The sequence below is a fragment of the Stenella coeruleoalba genome, assembly GCF_951394435.1.
Source record: "Stenella coeruleoalba genome assembly, chromosome: 2".
Lineage (NCBI taxonomy): Eukaryota > Metazoa > Chordata > Mammalia > Artiodactyla > Delphinidae > Stenella > Stenella coeruleoalba.
The window spans coordinates 34,269,631-34,286,309 of NC_137147.1; the positions used below are offsets into that span (position 1 = coordinate 34,269,631).

Sequence of the window (16,679 nt, forward strand, 5' to 3'; positions counted from 1 at the left end):
GCTGTTTCAAAACTTATGTAGAAATATAAACAGCTCAATAGTTAAAACTCAGTTTTAGGAATGATATAAATTTAATCAATGCTGAACTTTATTTAAAAAGATTTCCTCGAGTGGATTTTGTGTATTTGAATCATAATTACTGCTTGGTATATTTAAGAAGTTAATGTGTAATGTTTGGATGTTAATATCTATTGAATGATTAAATCCCCCAAATCTACCCTGTTTTCACTCTGTTACTCTACTTCTTTTGGCCTGATAGAAATGCATGACATGTTTTATTATAGTAGTTTTTTTTTTTTTCTTTTAATACCTGCTGTGACCATCTAGTACTTTTGGAGCATGAAGAGATGTACCCACTGAGAACTGAGTCCCTCACTCCGTTCCCTTTGCTACTGCACATGACAACACCTCTCAGAGATGTAGTTTTAAGCATTGAACTTGATATGTTAATTGGTTTATATTCATGAACTGGACAGATTCTTTAAAATCATCACCATCCTGCTCCTCACAATATAATGAGTCATTTTGTACTTAAATTTTCGGGTGCCAGAATGCATATATGTTACTCTGGAAAAACATTTTACCTTTTGTGAAAGATGGCTTGGAAGAATTAACTGTGTGTGAAGTGAATGAGAGTGACAATAAGAATTATTTTTGGGGAAAAAAAAAAAGACGTTAATGTGTAAGATCATGTAAGCCAGTGGGAGCAGCTCCCCAACTTTTAAAGTTAGAAGCTTCCTAAATTCATTTGGAATTCTGTTCCCCCGTCCTGCCCCACATTCTTCAGAAATATAAAATGAATCATCCTAGGTGCAAAGCTTTATATCATGCATTTTTTTCTGAGGTACCTCAGTTACCAATATAATTTTGTTGTCAGTGACATATTTTCTGGTCTGCTCCTATGGCTAAGGTTTTTGTACTCACTTTGAAGGGACCCTGTAAGATTTTTCTGGACAGTTGCACAGTTGGAAGTTTCTAGGTTCCATGGAAAAGGAGGATGGTATAGGAAAAGATAGCAGAGTTGTCTAATCTAGAAGAGGTACTCCTACTAAGTGCTATAGACATAGGGTTACCAAGACATACCTTGTCCTGGATTTCATGGAGCTTACATGTTGGGAAAGAAAACAACACTGGCTCAATATGAACAAATCCTTTTCCCACCCTGTTTAGGCCACATCAGGACACTGAGGGAAAAGAGAAAAAATGTAAAAACAGAGAAGCACATATGTGCTAAATGACAAATATCTTAACCAAGTCTGGCCACAATTGTCATGGCACATATAATACTCTGTACTTATGTACGTATGCAAACATCCTCATTTGTCTTAGACTTCCTCCACAGTAGGGAAACAGTAATTCATGCTGCCTAGGAGAACAAAAGGAAGCTAACAGGTTATTGAACCAGACATGGGGAAAAGAAAACTAGGATATCTACTGTTCCATATTCAAAGTAGAAATAGGATGTAGCTTAGAAGTATTATAGTTTACCCCTGTAAACACAAACTAATTTGTACCAGTTTGAAATCACTAGGTTTGACTAGTTTCATATTCAGACCATATTCAGTGCCCCCCTCTTTCCTTTCCTGTTACTTCCTGGCATTTATTGAGTAGCTACTATGTGCTGGCAACATTCTAAATGCTAAGGATAAAGCCATGAACAACTTGTTTCACATGCCTACCAGCAAGCAGTTGAGGATAGCAGTTGTTTTATTTATCATTTTACCCCTGGTATCAATATAGCTTTGCATACGGCAGACACTCAACAAATGGTCGTAAAGCTAATAAAATAAAAAATTTAAAAACACTCTCAAATAATTGTGGGTGTATGCCAAGATTTAGTTATAAAGGTCTTCATCAATTACTCACAATTGAGAAAGATTAGGAACAATCTAATGTCTGACAACAACCGATTGTATAAATCAGTCAAATTATACTTTTTACTAGAGAATAATATGTAGGCATTAAAATGACATAGCGGAGTACTATGTAATGATATGGACAGATGTTTATGGTATACTGAGTATAAAAATGAAGGGAAGGAAAATGGAAGGCAAAAATAAGTATAATTTCTTTGTTTTTTATTACACATTCACATACACATAAACTGTATACATGCATAGAATTAAAGAATAGAAGAAGAGTAATGTTGGGTAACAGGATTATGTGTTAATTTCCTTTGCTTTAAAAAAAATCTATATTTTCTAAATTTTCTTCAATGAATGTTTATTTGTTCTAAGATTAAAAAGTCACATTAGGGACTTCCCTCACAGTCCAGTGGTTAAGACTCCACGCTTCCACTCTAGTGGGTGCGGGTTTGATTCCTGGTCAGGGAACTAAGATCCCGCATGCCATGAGGCTAGGTCAAAAAAAAAAAAAAAAAAAAAGTTACATTAAAAATGTATAGCTGGGCAGGGGGCGTTCCCAAGATGGCACAGTAGAAGGATCCAGGACTCACCTCCTCTCATAGGCACAAAAATTTTAGAATTATTTACAGAACAACTATCAATGAAAAAGACCAGAATCTACCAGAAAAGATACTATAACTAAAGACATAAAGAAGGAAGCACAACAAGATGGGTAGGAGGGGTGAAGTCATAGTATAGTCAAGACCCAAACCCCCAGGTGGGGGACATACAAATGGGAGAATAATTAAAATTGCAGAGGTGCTCCCTAAGAAGTAAGGGGTCTGAGCCCCACATCAAGCTCCCTAGCCTGGGGGTCCTGTACCAGGAAGACGAGCCCCCAAAACATTTGGCTCTGTTGGTCAGCGGGGCTTGCTTTCAGGAGTCCCAGAGGATTGTGGGAAATAGAGACTAAACTCTTAAAGGGCACACAAAATCTCACATGCTCTGGGACCCAGGGAAGAAGCAGTAATTTGAAAGGAGCCTGGGTCAGACCTACCTGCTGATCTTGGAGAGTCTCCTGGAGAGGCAGGAGACAACTGGAGATCACCCTGGGGAAACAGACATTGGCGACAGCTATTTTTGAGAGCTTGTTCTGCTACGTGGACACTGGTGCTGGCAAATGCCATTTTGGAATCCTCTCTCTAGCTTATTAGTCTCAATACCCAGCCCCACCTCTGCCCATCAAGCTTGTAGGCACTGGTACTGCGATGCCTTGGGTCAAGCAACTAACTGAGCCAGGACACAGCTCCACTCACCAGCATACAGGCTGCCTTAAGATCCCCTGAGCCCCACAGCCACCCCTGGACACGGCCCTGCCCAACTGAGGGCACAGGACCTGTCCCCACACACCACTGCATAGGCACTAGACCTGAGACCCCCAAGACTCTGCAGTCAGAGATACTGGGACACAGTTCCACCTAGTAGTGGGCAGGCACCAGCCTCAGAATCCCCTGGGTCCTGATCCCACCTACCAGTGTGCCTGTTTTAGCCTTGGGAGCAGTCTCACGCAATAGCAGGAACCTTGGACGAGAATGCTAGGCCTGGGACAACTGCAGCTCCACAGCCCACTGTGGCAGGACCCAGACCACACACCAGCAGGCCACTACCTGCCCTGGGACTGGCTGGGCCCCTACACTGCCCAACAGCAAGCCAACACAAGCTTTGGGACACCCTGGACTCCACAGCCAGCTGTGTCAGGAATGCCCCAATGACCAGTGGTCTGACACCAGCTCTGGGACCACTGGGCCCTGCAGCCAAACCCTGCCAATGGGCCAGCACTAGCTCCAAGACTTGGCTCCACCCACTGGTAGGTGGGTGCCAGCCCCAGGATGTCCTGGACTCCGACTTCACCCACCAGTGAGCCAGCAATAGCCCTGGACACCCTGGGATTCTGCAGCTAGCTGTCTTGTGACCCAGCCCCACCAACCAGTAGCTGGCAGCTCTGTACAAGGCAGCGCCTAGTAACCAACAAAACTGGGGGCCAGTCACACCTACCAGATTGCCCAGAGTAGTCAGCCTGCTGAAACAGAAGGACCTACATAGCCCACATAGGGGACACCCCTATAGCACATAGCTCTGGTGACCAGAGGAGGGTGCACTGCTGGGATACATAGGAAGTCTTCCACAAAAGGCTACTTCTTCAAGATCAGAAAACGTAACCAACCTACCAGATACATAGAAATAAAAAACAGCAAGTTAGGCAAAATGAGGTGATAGAGAAACATGTTCCAAATGAAGGAACAAGATAAAACCCCAGAAGGAGAACTCAGTGACATGGAGATAGGCAATGCACCCCAGAAAGCGTTCAAGGTAATGATCGTAAAGACAATCAAAGAACTAGGGAGAAGAATGGATGAACAGAGTGAGAAGTTAGAAATTTTTGACAATGACTTAGAAAATATAAAGAAGAACCAGAGATGAAGAACATGATAACTGAAATGAAAAATACACTAGAAGGAATCAACAGTAGGCTAGGTGATACAGAGGAACAGATCAGTGAGCTGGAAGACAGACTAGTGGAAGTCACTAAAGCTGAAGAAAAAAGAATTTAAAAAATGAGGACAATTTAAGAGACCTCTGGGATAACATCAAATGTATTAACATTTTCATTATAGGGGTCCCAGAGGAGAAGAGGAGAGAGAAAGTGGCAAAGAACATATTTGAAGACGTTAACAGCTGAAAATTTCCCTAACCTGGGAAAGGACACAGACAGCCAGGCCCAGGAAGCATGGAGAGTCCCAAACAGGATCAACCCAAAGAGGACCACACCAAGACACACTAGTAATTAAAATAGCAAAATTAAAGATAAAGAGAGAATATTAAAAGCAGCAAGGGAAAAGCAATGAATAACATACACAGGAACTACCCTAAGGCTATCAGCTGACTTTTCAGCAGAAACTCTGCAGGCCAGAGGGAGTGGCACAATATATTTAAAGTGATGAAAGGGGAAAACCTACAACAAAGAATACTCTACCTGGCAGGACTCTCATTCAAATTTGATGAAGAGATCAAAAGTTTCACAGACAAGGAAAACATAAAGAGTTCAGCACCACCAAAGCAGCTTCACAATGAATGTTAAAGGGAATTCTCTAAGTGAAAAAGAAAAGGCCACAATTAGAAACATGAAAATTATGAAAGGAAAAAGATCATCATAAAGGCAAATATACAATAAAAGTCAACCACATACAAAGCAAGTAAGGAGGTTAAAAGACGAAAGTAGCAAAATCATTTATATCCATGATAAGCAGTTAAGGGATTCACAAAACAAACAGACATAAAATATGATGTTAAAAATAGTAATTTTGAGGGAAGGTGAGTAAAAATGCAGGGTTGTTAAAATGTTTTTGAACTTAAGAGATCAGTAACTTAAAATAATCACGTATACATATATATATGTAAATTGCTATATATATAAACCTCATGGTAACCACAAACCAAAAATCTATAATAGATACACACACAGAAAAAGGAAAGGAATCCAAACATAACAATAAAGATAGCCATCACACCACAAGGGAAGAGAACAAAAGAAGAATGGAACAAAAAAGAACTACAAAAACAACCCCCAAGCAAATAACAAAATGGCAATAAATACATACCTATCCATGATGACTTTAAGTGTAAATGGACCAAATGCTCCAATCAAAAGACACGGAATGGCTTAATGAATACAAAAACAAGACTTATATATATGCTGCCTACAAGAGACTTGTTTCAGATCTAAAGACACACACAGACTGAACATGAGGGGATGAAAAAAAGGTACTCCATGCAAATGGAAATCAAAAGAAAAGCTGGGGTAGCAATACTTATACCAGACAAAACAGATGTTGAAACGAAGATTGTACAAGAGAAAAAGAAGGATGTTACATAATGATCAAGGGATCAATACAGGAAGATATAGCAATTGTAAATATATATGCACCCAACATAGGAGCACCAAAATACATACAGCAAATATTAAAAAAACATAAAGGAAGAAACTTACAGTAACACAGTAACAGTAGGGGACATTAACAAACCACTCACATTAATGGAAATATCATCCAGATAGAAAATCAATAAGAAAACATTGGACTTAAATGATATATTAGATCAAATGGAGTTAATGGATATATATAGAACATTTCATCCAAAAGTAGGAGAATACAAATTCTTTTCAAGTGCACATGGGACATTCTCCAGGACAGATGACATGCTAGGCCACAAAACAAGCCTCGGTAAACTTAAGAAAATTGAAATAATATCAAACATCTTTTCTGACCATAATGCTATGAGACTAGAAATCAAATACAAGAAAAAATAAAACTGCAAAAGACACAAACACATGGAGGCTAAGCAATATGCTATTAAACAACCAATGGATTACTGAAAAAATGAAAGAAATAAAAATACCCGGAGACAAATGAAAACAAAAACACAATGATCCAAAATCTATGGAACTCAGTAAAAGCAATTCTAAGAGGGAAGTTTATAGCAATACAAGCTTACCCCAGGAAACAAGAAAAATCTAAGATAAACAACCTAATCTTACACCTGAAAGAAGTAGAAAAAGAACAAACAAAAACCTAAGTTAGTTGAAGGAAAGAAATCATAAACATTAGAGCAGAAATAAAAGATATAGAGACTAAAAAAACAATAGGAAAGATCAATGAAACTAAGAGCTGGTTCTTTGAAAAGATAAGCAAATTGGGTAAAACTTTAGCCAACTCATCAGGAAAAAAGAGAGAGGACCCAAATCAATAAAATCAGAAATGAAAAGGCAAAGTTATGACCGATACCACAGAAATACAAAGGATCATAAGAGATTATAAAAACTACCATGTACCAATAAAATGGACAACCTGCAAGAAATGGACAAATTCCTAGAAATGTACAATCTCCCAAGACTGAACCAGGAAGAATTAGAAAACATGAACAGACCAATTGCCAGTAATGAAACTGAATTAGTAACCAAATAACTTCCAACAAACGAAAGTCCAGGACCGGATGGCTTCACAGGTGAATTCTACCAAACATTTAGAGAAAAATTAACATCTATCCTCCTCAAACTATTCCAAAAAATTGCAGAGGAAGGATGCCTCTAAACTCATTCTATGAGGTCAGCATCACCCCGATACCAATACAGACAAAGATATCACACACACAAAAAAATTACAGACCAATATCACTGATGAATGTAGATGCAAAAATCCTGGACAAAATATTAGCAAACCAAATCCAACAATACATTAAAAGGATCACACACCATGATCAAGTGAGATTTATCCCAGGATGCAAGGCTGGCTTGATATCTGCAAATCAATCAGTGTGATACACCACATTAGCAAATTGAAGAATAAAAACTATATGATCATCTCAACAGATGCAGAAAAAGCTTTTGACAAAATTCAACATTTATGTATGATAAAAACTCTCAATAAAGTGGGTATAGAGGGTACATACCCCAACATAATAAGGCCATATATGATAAGCCCACAGCTAACATTATATTCAATGGTGAAAAGCTGAAAGCATTTCTTCTAAGATCAGGGACAAGACAAAGATGCGCACTCTCACCACTTTTCTTCACCATAGTATTGGAAGTTGTAGACACAGCAATCAGACAAGAAAAATAATAAAAGGAATCCGAATTGGAAGGGAAGAAGTAAAACTGTCACTGTTGCAGATGACATAATACTATACATTAGAACACCCTAAAGACGCCACCGGAAAACTACTAGAGCTCATCACTGAATTCAGTAAAGGTGCAGGATACAAAATTAATATACAGAAATCTGTTGCATTTCTATACACTACCAACAAAAGATCAGAAAAAGAAATTAAGGAAACAACCCCATTTATAATCACAATAAAAGGAATAAAATACCCAGGAATAAACCCACATAAGGAGGTAAAACATCTGTACTTAGAAAACTATAAGACACTGATGAAAGAAATTGAAGACCACACAAACAGATGGAAAGATACACCGTGTTCATGGATTGGAAGAATTAAAACAACCACACAACACAAGGCAATCTACAGACTCAATGTAATCCTTAAAAAATACCAATGGCATTTTTCACAGAACTCGAACAAAAATTTTTAAAATTTGTATGGAAACACAAAAGACCTTGAATAGCCAAAGCAATCTTGAGAAAGAAAAACAGAGCTGGGGGAATCAGACTCCCTGACTTCAGCCTATACTACAAAGCTACAGTAATCAAAACAGTATGGTACTGGCACAAAAACAGAAATATAGATTAATGGAATATAATAGAAAGCCCAGAAATAAACCCATGCCTCTGTGGTAGTCAATTAATCTATGACAAAGAAGGCAAGAATGTACAGTGGAGAAAAGACAGTCTCTTCAATAAGTGGTGCTGGGAAACCTGGACAGCCATATGTAAAAGAATTAAAGTAGAACACTTTCTCATACTATATACAAAAATAAACTAAAAATGGATTAAAGACCTAAATGTCAGACCAGAAACCATAAAACTTCTAGAAGAAAACCCAGAACACTCTTTGACATAAATTGTAGCAATAATTTTTTGGAGCTGTCTCCTAAGGCAAAGGAAACAAAAGCAAAAATAAATAAATGGGACCTAATTAAACTCAAAAGTTTTTGCACAGCAAAGGAAACCATTGGCAAAATGAAAAAAGAACCTACGGAATGAGAAAAAATATTTGCAAATGATATGACCAATAAGGGATCAATATCCAAAATATATAAACAGCTCATACAACTCAATATTAAAAAAAACCCAAACACCCTGATTAAAAGATGGGCATAAGAACTTAATAGACATTTTTCCAATGAAGATATATGATGGCCAAGAGGCAGAAGAAAAGATGCTCAACATCGCTAATCATCAGAGAAATGCAAATTGAAACCACAATGAGATATCATTTTGCACTTGTCACAATGGCTATCATCAAAAAGACCACAGGTAACAAATGTTGGCATGGATGTGGAGAAAAGGGAACCCTTGTACACTGTTGGTGGGAATGTAAATTGGTGCAGCCACTGTGGAAAACAGTACAGAGATGCCTCAAAAAAAATAAAAATAGAGCTACCATATGACCCAGCATTCCACTCCTGGGTATATATCCAAAGAAAATGAAAACATTAATTTGAAAAGATACATGCACTCCAATGTTCATAACAGCGTTCTTTACAATGGCCAAGTTTGGAAGCAACCTAAATGTCCATCAACAGGTGAATGGATAAAGAAGATGTAGTGTATATAGACTATGGAATACTACTCAGCCATAAAGAAGAATGGAAGTTTGCCATTTGCAACAATATGGCTGGACCTGGAGGGTATTATGCTTAATAATATAAGTCAGACAGAGAGAGACAAATACTGAATGTTATTGCTTATATGTGGAATCTAAAAAATACAACAAACTAGTGAATATAACAAAACAGAAACAGACTCACAGATACAGAGAACAAACTAGTGTTTACCAGTGTGGAGAGGGAAAGGAGGAGGGACAAAATAGGGGTAGAGGATTAAGAGGTACAAACTACTATGTACAAAATAGACAAGCTACAAGTATGTATTGTATAGCACAGGGAATATAGCCAACATTTTATAATAACTATCTATGGAATATAATCTATAAAAATTTTGAATCACTATGTTGTACACCTAAAACTTGTATAATATTGTAAATCAACTATGCTTCAATAAAAAAATAGTAAATAAACAAGAAAATAAATAAAAAAGAAGACGTATACCTAGAATATCTAGAACAATGGCCTAAGAAGTTCATAATAGAACTGGACCAGGAAGAGAAGGTGATCATGTTACACCCATTTTAAAATGTTTCACCGTCCTACTACTAATTATTGGGTTGGCCAAAAGGTTCGATCGTTTTTTTCTGTATGATGGCTCTAGCAGCACTTAGTTGCCTTTACCTTCATTCTAAACAACTTTGTTTGATTGTATGTGACAGCTGTCATATCAGTGTGCATTTAAAAAAAGACTTATCAAAATTTGTGAATTTTTGTGTAGTCATTTTTTTTTTTTTTTTGCGGTACGCGGGCCTCTCACCGCTGTGGCCTCTCCCGCTGCGGAGCACAGGCTCCGGACGCGCAGGCTCAGCGGCTATGGCTCACGGGCCCAGCCGCTCCGCGGCTCGTGGGATCCTCCCAGACTGGGGCACGAACCCGCATCCCCTGCATCGGCAGGCGGACTCCCAACCACTGCGCCACCAGGGAAGCCCTGTAGCCATTTTAATATTGAAGATGGAGGAGAAAAAGCAACATTTTCGGCATATTATGCTTTATTATTTCACGAAAAGTAAAAACGCAACTGAAACGCAAAAAAAGATTTGTGCAGTACTGTGACTGATCCAACATGTCAAAAGTGGTTTGCGAAGGTTCGTGCTGGAGATTTCTCGCTGGACGATGCTTCACGGTTGGGTAGATCAGTTGAAGTTGATAGTGATCAAATCGAGAATGGAGACATGAATTGAGAACAATTAACATCATACCACATGGGAGATAGCTGACATACTCAAAATATCCAAATCAAGCGCTGAAAATCATTTGCACCAGCTTAGTTATGTTAATCGCTTTGATGTTTGGGTTCCATATAAATTAAGTGAAGAAAACCTTCTTGACCGTACTTCTGCATGCGATTCTCTACTTAAACGTAATGAAAACGGTCTGTTTTTAAAACAAATTGTGACAGACGATGAAAAGTGGATACTGTACGACAATGTGGAATGGAAGAGATCGTGGGGCAAGCGAAATGAACCACCACCAACCACACCAGAAGCCGGTCTTCACCCAAAGAAGGTGATGCTTTATATATGGTGGGACTGGAAGGGAGTCCTCTATTATGAGCTCCTTCTGGAAAACCAAATGATTAATTCCAACAAGTACTGCTCCCAGTTAGACCAACTGGAAGCAGCACTCAACGAAAAGCGTCTGGAATTAGTCAACAGAAAATGCATAATCTTCCATCAGTATAACTCAAGATTGCATGCTTCTTTGATGACCAGGATAAAACTGTTAGAGCTTGGCTGGGAAGTTCTGATTCATCCGCCGTATTCACCAGGCATTGCACCTTTGGATTTCCATTTATTCAAAAATTCTCTTAATGGAAAAAATTTCAATTCCCTGGAAGACTGTAAAAGGCACCTGGAACAGTTCTTTGCTCAAAAGGATAAGTTTTGGGAAGATGGAATTACAAAGTTGCCTGAAAAATGGCAAAGGTAGTCGAACAAAAGGGTGAATATGTTGCTTGATAAAATTCTTGGTGAAAATGAAAAATGTGTCTTTTATTTTTACTTAAAAACTGAAGGCACTTTTTTGCCAACCCAATACAACTCCTTAAACAGCACTGAAAGACAGTATACAGTCAGTAGTAAGCTGACTGCTTCAGGAGAGTCTTTTTTCGCACAGGTAGTTCCTAACTCACAGATTATGTTCCCAGAGTCTATATGAGAAATTGGCTGTTTGGAACCTGGAACACATTCCTTTAAAAATAATATTACAGATGGCGGGCAAGACTCCAGGGTAGTTAAAAACAAAAAAACAAATCTTCATTTAGCTCATAATGTTACTAATATGTTGCTGAATTATGCTTTAGTATTAACCTGAATTTTGGAAACAAGGTGGAAGACTGAAGAAAGAATGTTGAAATGGAAAGCATTTGTTTAAGTTATCTTCCTATCTACCTTTCTAGAGTCCTTTCCTGCTGTCAAAGGTACTTCTTGCCATGCCTACAGTATCTTGCTATGCTAAGGTTCTGATGTGGTCCTGTTCAGGATTTGCCCTATGAGTCAAAGAACTCTAAGTTCTAAGTGATTAGTTCCTGTTTATTTAGGACAGCAGATTTACCCAGATGTTGCATGTCTGATTTGAACTATTAAATATTAACATGTGAACAACTCACTCTCAGGTAGAATACTTTTAAACACAAATGCACCTCTAAATATTAGATTATCAAGAAGTACAGCAAAGTGAACAGAACAAACACATTTAGCCAATGTGGAGGATATTTGGGCTTAATAAAACACCTCTCCTAAACAGACTGGGTCTTGAGAGTCAGGGAATAAGGAGATTAACTGTTCTTTTAAAGTTTCTTGCTGTTCATGGCTTTTCCCCTTTCACTTCTCAAAAAGCTTCCCTTCTCTTAAAAGTACTGACAGAGGAGCTTAGATGGTGAGTAGGGGAAAGGTTAGAATAGGGTAGCCACTTGTGAATCTCAGTCATTTATAAATTGAATTAATGTAGATCTGAATACCAAATTACCATTATTTACATTGCATGCACGCTCTCTTCTCCTCTTTCCCATTCTCCTCTCTCCACTCCTTCCCACCCCCTGGAAGATACTAGGAACTTGTTATAACAAATTACCCAGAGGTAATAAATGCTGCAAAAGTGGCTCTAGTAGTTGTGGGAGGAAAGATAAAATAAGAAATTATAAAAGGAAGGGGATTTTCTCTTTATGGAAGGGAGAGGTGTCTATTTTACAGTGAATAAGAAGCTTTATTTAGGGGTCCAGAAAGTAAACTTGAGCTACTGTAATAAATCCTCTTGCCTTTTTCTCCCACTTCTATATCACCTAAAGATCTAGAATTTTGCAACTCAAGTCCTTATAATTCATTCATACCTACAGTCAATATTTAATTCAAAATTTAAACTAAATTTTCCTCTCTGGCTTCTGAAATATTGATAGTTACTATTTACTTAGGGGTTTTATCTATTAAAATGGATATAGAATATTTAGTTTATTAACCTTAATATTAATAAATTGTGGGTGCTAAGCCCAGTTAAGAGGGCAGCATGGTACAGCAAAAGGAGAAAGACCCTGGAGTTTGACAGGCCTAGGTTGGACTCCTCATTCTGTCTTTTACTAGTTGTATGACTCTGAACAGCTTATTTAATTTTTTTTAGCTTCAGTATTATTATCTACAAAATGGGGATAAAAGACACTTATCTGGATCGGTTGTTTCATGAGGCCTAAATAAGATAAGTAAGTGAAAGAATGTAGTATAGTACTATATATATAGTAGGTAGTAAGTAAAGATTAGTATCTCTTTCCAGGAAAAGACTGGCATGTTTGGAGTGAGGAGGCTGGAGAAAATGGATGTGGATTGGGTGGGGAGGAAAGACGGGAGTGAAATAGAATTGAAAACTTTTTTGTAGTTCTTACTAATAACTATCTTACTCATTTCTGTAGTACCAAAGACTGAGACAACATCTGATATAGCATAACTTCATAAAAGTTTGTTGGATTATTAGAGTATACTTACCCACATATAATAAAACCCCAATTCTGCCACAAGTATATAATTGGCACCTTGGAAAGATCATATTTGTAGCAGAATAGAGGGTGAGTTAGAGGAAAACAAGGCTTGAGGCAGGGAGATCAGTTAAGAGGATAGCCTCATGTGCCTAGACAAAAAGTAAACGGAGCCCCAAACTAAGCCAGGATGGTAGAAATGAAGAGAGAGGAATGTACAGAAGTACTGATGAGGGAAACTGTATGGGATTTAAATATAGGGCTGAGTGAGAGACAGAAGCTTTCCATTCAGGTTTCTTATGGCTCGGGTGACTGGGTGGCTGGTGGGCACAGTCACTGAGCTAGAAGAACTCAAAGAAATGGAGTAAGATGGAAGTGGGAGGCACAGTGAGAAAGGAAAGGAAGGAAAATGAATTTATTTATTTTTATTATTATTATTTTTTTCGGTACGCAGGCCTTTCACTGTTGTGGCCTCTCCCGTTGCGGAGCACAGGCTCCGGACGCGCAGGCTCGGCAGCCATGGCTCACGTGCCCAGCCGCTCCACGGCATGTGGGATCTTCTTGGACCGGGGCACGAACCCGTGTCCCCTGTATTGGCAGGCAGACTCTCAACCACTGTGCCACCAGGGAAGCCCAATGAATTTAATTTTACATGTTGAATTTGCTCTGCCTATTGAACTTAAAGAAAATATACCTAGTAAGCAGGTGGATCTAGGCATGGAGCTCAAGACAGAGATAAGATCTGGGAGTCAATAGCATACAGAATTAGAAGGAAAAAAGGTCAAGGGTGAGCCATGGTGACACTTCCATTTGGGAATGAGCATAGGAAGAGAAGCTGCCAAAACAAGAAAGAATAAACTACAAATGGAGAATGAAGAAGTTGAAATGGTGTATTGCTGGAGAGGAATGTAAAATTGTGGTAGAGAGACCTAATAGCTGGGTTATGCAGGCATTTTATTTGTGTTTACAGACACATACCATTTTGATGAGGCTTTGCAATCCAGATGAAGATGAATCAACACTGACGCCCTTCTGTTCTATGTAATAGCCTTCAAAATGTCTTTCGATTTAATCTCTTTTTTAAAAATTCTACTTCCAAATTTGAGCATAAGCTCTGGAACTTTCTAAAACATCTTTATTACTAGGCTGTAGTTCATAGTGCATTTACAGTACATGTAATTTTAAGGACAAGATCTATATCTATTTCAGTTTTGAATCTTCAAGAGCCTTTGGTTAAAAGTTCATAGTAGAATCATGATTAAGTTTACCACACCCTTGTTACTTCCTGTGATCCATGAACCAGTGGCTTGGTATTCTTGGGAACTTGTTAGAAATGCAAAATCTTGGCCCACTCCAGATTTGCTGAATCACAATCAGCATTTTTAATAAGATCTCCAGGTGATTCAAATAGGTACACAATTAATACTTCCTGACTAACTGAACAATGAATAAACAAACTGTATTGTTGTTCTTATTTCTAGTAGGTCTCCAACTTTAGCTCATGTGATACAACTTGGGCAAATTATCTTTCCAAAATATGGTTTACTATGTTAATTCTGCTTTTTAAAAAAGCTGCAAATTTAACCAAATTGGGTAGTGCTGCCTGGATTACAAAACCTTTTAAAATCTGGCTTCAAATTTCTACCAAATTTACACATATTATCCTTTTACCTGAACCTCCTACTCTAAACAGTCTGGCCTGACCTGAGTAAACTATTCTTTCTACTTCTCTATTTTTGTTCATTCCGTTTCCTACTTGGTTAACATACTCTCTTTTTCTAAATACACAAATCCTATTTATCCTTCCTGTTCTAGCTAAAATGAAATATCTTCATAATGATACTATCTTGTCTTCATAATGGGAATTGTGGATTGTTACTTTCAAGAAACTTAGATTCCATTTCCACCTCTGCCACTAACTTGTATATTGCTGGGCAAGTTCAATGAACATCTCTGGGTTTAAAAGCTAGTCTTTTTCATACACAAGGCCAATAGGCACATGAATAGATGCTCAACACTGCTAATCATTGATAAATGCAAATCAAACCCACAATGAGATATCACTTCACACTTGCCACAATGGCTTTTATCAAAAGGACCACAAGTAACAAATGTTGGTGAGAATGTGGAGAAAAGGGAACCGTTCTATGCTGTTGGTGGGAATGTGAATTGGTACAGCCACTGTGGAAAACAGTATGGAGGCTTCGCAAAAAACTAAAAACTGAACTACCATATGACCCAGCCACTCCATTCCTGGGTATATATCCCAAAATACTAATTTGAAAAGATACATGTACCCCAGTGTTCATAGCAGCATTATTTATAACAGCCAAGATATGGAAGTAACCTAAAAGTCTATCAACAGATGAATGAATAAAGAAGATGGGGTATATACAATGGAATACTACTCAGCCATGAAAAAGAAAAAACTTTTGCCATTTGCAACAACATGAATGGACCTGGAGTGTATCATGCTTAGTGAAATAAGTCAGACAGAGAAAGACAAATACTGTATGATATCACTTATATGTGTAATCTAAAAAATAAAACAAACTAGTGAGTATAACAAAACAGAAACAGACCCACATATATAGAAAAAAAACCTAGTGTTTACCGGTGGGGAGAGGGAAGAGAAGAGGGATTAAGGAGTAGAGGATTAAGAGGTACAAACTACTATGTATAAAATAAATAAGCTACAAGAATGTACTGTATAGCACAGGAATACAGCCAATATTTTATAACTTTAAATGGTGTATAATCTATAAAAATTCTGAATCACTATGTTGTACACCTGAAACTAATATAACATTGTAAATTATACCTCAATAAAATTTTTTTTACATTGTAAAAAATTTGTCTTTTTAAAGAAAAACGCTAGGAACCACAATGGTATTGTGTTCCACACAATGAGAGAAAATATGTCTAAGGAATGTGTTTTAATATTCACATAATAGTTAAAAATGAATCTTTTAAAAATATAGTTAATGCTCACGTATTTGAAGCACCCCTCCCATAAGCTCCACTGTACCCTCTTTTTAAATGAAATGTACAAGAAACAAAGGCAAAATTCATGCAGGTCAATCCAAATAAGTTATAGAGTCTTACCCTTCAATTTTAACATTTATTGTTAAAGTCATGGTAGGTGATAAGAATAAGAGCTAAGAAGTAGAATCATACAGAATTTAAACCCAGACTGAAACCTTTTAAAAATAACAAGAATAGCACTCTTACTCCCTACTCTTATCTGGCATAGCTGAGTAAGGGTTCTGTGCTTGCTGACATTCTTGAGCTATTTCTCTCCCTGCTTTAAACATAGGGTAGTTTCTCCCGTGACCCTGCTTGTTTCCCTGGAGAGCTTCACATAGAGCCTTCTGTATAACAACATTAGCTTTCACTAGCAAACGGCTATATAGGAAAGAGAAGGATGAAGAGGGAGACAACCTTCACAGAATATCAACAGGCTGCAGATTAAATGTGCGTTGTTTCCTTTGCTAAATTCCCAGCACAGATTTCCATCTGAACAGTT

At 37.8% G+C, this 16,679-nt stretch overlaps 1 protein-coding gene across 15 annotated transcripts in view; it reads right to left on the reverse strand.

Moving 5' to 3' along the window:
* GPHN (gephyrin) overlaps positions 1 to 16,679 on the reverse strand; it is a 617,199-nt gene that overhangs the window by 48,991 nt on the left and 551,529 nt on the right. Inside the window, exons 21-22 of one of the 15 annotated variants that reach the window (XR_013827355.1) lie at positions 2,902 to 2,953; positions 1,084 to 1,184 (exon numbers count right to left, since the gene is read on the reverse strand). The exons of 13 other annotated variants lie outside the window; for them this stretch is intronic. The gene's annotated coding sequence lies outside the window, so the exon portion shown is untranslated. The remainder of the gene's footprint in view (positions 1 to 1,083; positions 1,185 to 2,901; positions 2,954 to 16,679) is intronic. One more of the 15 variants, XR_013827354.1, reaches the window with a different exon arrangement.